Source organism: Callithrix jacchus, chromosome X (assembly GCF_049354715.1).
Source record: "Callithrix jacchus isolate 240 chromosome X, calJac240_pri, whole genome shotgun sequence".
Lineage (NCBI taxonomy): Eukaryota > Metazoa > Chordata > Mammalia > Primates > Cebidae > Callithrix > Callithrix jacchus.
Window position 1 is genome coordinate 110,267,055 of NC_133524.1, and position 2,574 is coordinate 110,269,628.

A 2,574-nucleotide genomic window follows, 5' to 3' on the forward strand; every position below is an offset into this window, starting at 1 on the left:
TTCTCTTTCATGAAATATCTATCAAACACTCTAACCATTAATTGGATTGCCTTTTCCTTAGTGTTTTGTGAGAATGATTTATATATTCTGTATATGAGTCATTTGAAAATATATGAATTAAAATTTTAAAAATAGACTAGATGTATTTACATTGAGTTGTGTGTATAATTCTTATTCCCTTCCATACAAATATTTTTTAAAATTTGTTTTAGTGAGATTCATCTAAATTAATAGAGTACTAATCTATTAATTTAATGTTTTAATTCTAAATTTACTTGAATAAATACTTATTGCCTGGGAATATATCACTGCTGTCAGTGCTAACATAGATATGCATGTTGCTGATGAATGAGAAATAATCTATAGTCACCTGATGAAGATTATTATTATTAATTTTTTTTGAGATGGAGTTTTGCTCTTGTTGCCCAGGCTAGAGTGCAATGACACAATCTCAGTTTACTTCAACCTCCGCCTCCCAGGTTCAAGTGATTCTCCTGCCTCGGCCTCCCAAATAGCTGGGATTACAGCCATGCACCAGCAAGCCCAGCTAACTTTTTTGTACTTGGTAGAGACGGGGTTTGACCATGTTGGCCAGGCTGGTCTCGAGCTCCTGACCTCAGGTGATCCACCTTCTTTGGCCTCCCAAAGTGCTGGGATTATAGGCATTAGCCACTGCGCCTGGCCTGATGAAGATTATTTTATGTAGCAAGTATTTGGTCATTGTATATAAAGTCATATTAATCTTGTATAATGGAAACACACCTGATTTTATTATTTTGTATCTAGTAATAAGGCAAAAAGTTACCATTGAGATGAAATTTCAGATATTCTAAAAATGGTCAATGGACACTGCTTCCTAATCAGATAAATCAGAAATAGCCTCAGTTGCATGTTTGTGTGGCCTCTGTTTATATCCCATCTCAACCGTTATCATTTATACTGCCAAAAGATTGCAAATACTCATGGATAATCCATGTAGTTGAGCAATAGAAGCATCAGGAGAAGTGGTAGGCACATGATGTTTCCTTTTGCCATTTTACCCCTTGCGCTTTTGCAATTCTCCTTCTCACAAAGGGGACTCCCCAATCTGGATCTTCCATTCCATGAGCCACTTCATACTCTTAATCTTGTTGTTTTCTCATCTTTCTGTGAGGATTTACCCATCTCATGCCTCCCTGTTCCAGGAATGTCATCTAATTTGATGAAGAATCTCAGGGAACGTGCTAGGGACAGATGGTTTAAATGTGATCTATAGGAATGTCAATGTATTGATTTTTTCTGATAAAAAATAATTTGTGGTTAAATAAAATTGGGAAATGTTATATACCCTATCACTCTCTTGGAAACTCAAAATGTACATTAGCATACTTAGAGGTTCTGAGAAGTCCAACAGTTAAGAATCTGGTTTCCCTTTGTTTAACACCATGTTTCTCACACTTATTTGAACCTTATTTTCAAGGCACTTGGAATACTAATCTTATAGAGAACACACTTTCTTGTTTGTTTGAGATGGAGTTTCACGCTTGTTGCCCAGGCTGGAGTGCAATGGAGCCATCTTGTCTCACCGCAACCTCCCCATCTCCAGTCCAAGCGATTCTCCTGCCTCAGCCTCCCAAGTAGCTGGAATTACAGGCATTCGCCACCAAGCCTGGCTAAGTTTTTGTATTTTTAGTAGAGACAGGGTTTCACCAAGTTGGCCAGGTTGGTCTCGAACTCCTGACCTCAGGTAATCCACTGCCTTGGCTTCCCAAAGTGCTGGGATTACAGGAGTGAGCCCCCACACCTGGCCAAGAACACCCTCTGTATTAGAACACACACTATATCAGAAAATGTTAAGGACATTATATGTCATATAGCATGTTTGCATTTTACAGAGACTTTATAGACAACGTTCTAACTTAGCATCACGTTCATAGAGAAGAACAATTATTTTTATTCCTCTTTCGTTGTTATCCCTTTCTTGTGCCATCCACAAATTTTTTCTTTCTTTCTTTCTTTTTTATGGGAACCACACAGACTGCATCATCTCCCTCTTACTCTCTGGGAAGAAAAGAAAAATAATCATCAATGGCAAATAGCAGTTACAGCAAAGCAACACCAACAGCTGGCTTCACATTTAGGAGAGAATGCTGTTCTTCTTCCTCATGTTTCCTAGTGCTGCACATGTTCAGAGAAACTTCCCCAGTAAGGAACTATAGAAATGAACCTTGAAAATATAGTCTTCACAATTTCTTATTATTATTGCACCTGAATCACTTTCCTTTCACCTAAACTCCATCCTTTAGAATTTCCTTTAGTGAGGGTCTACTGGTTATCTGAAAATGCCACTATTTCAAACTAATCATCAGAAATGGACATATTTCAATGGGTACGGAATTCTAGGTTAGCAGTTATTTCCATTCAGCTCTTTGAAAACTTTGATCCTATGTCTTCTGATTTCCATTGTAGCTCTTGAGAAGTCAACTATTATTTTAACTGTGACTGCTTATAAAATCTCTTTGCCTTTGATGTTCAACCATTTCACTGTGATTTGTCCTATTGTAGATTTATTTTTATACATATTTTATGTACCAT

At 37.2% G+C, this 2,574-nt stretch overlaps 1 non-coding gene across 1 annotated transcript; it reads right to left on the reverse strand.

Moving 5' to 3' along the window:
* Nucleotides 1–2,007: 2,007 nt before the first annotated feature.
* On the reverse strand, nt 2,008–2,223 carry LOC118150683 (small nucleolar RNA U3). Its single transcript, XR_004738850.1, has one exon. It is a non-coding gene; the product is annotated as a small nucleolar RNA U3 (small nucleolar RNA).
* Between the last annotated feature and the right edge of the window lie 351 nt (nt 2,224–2,574).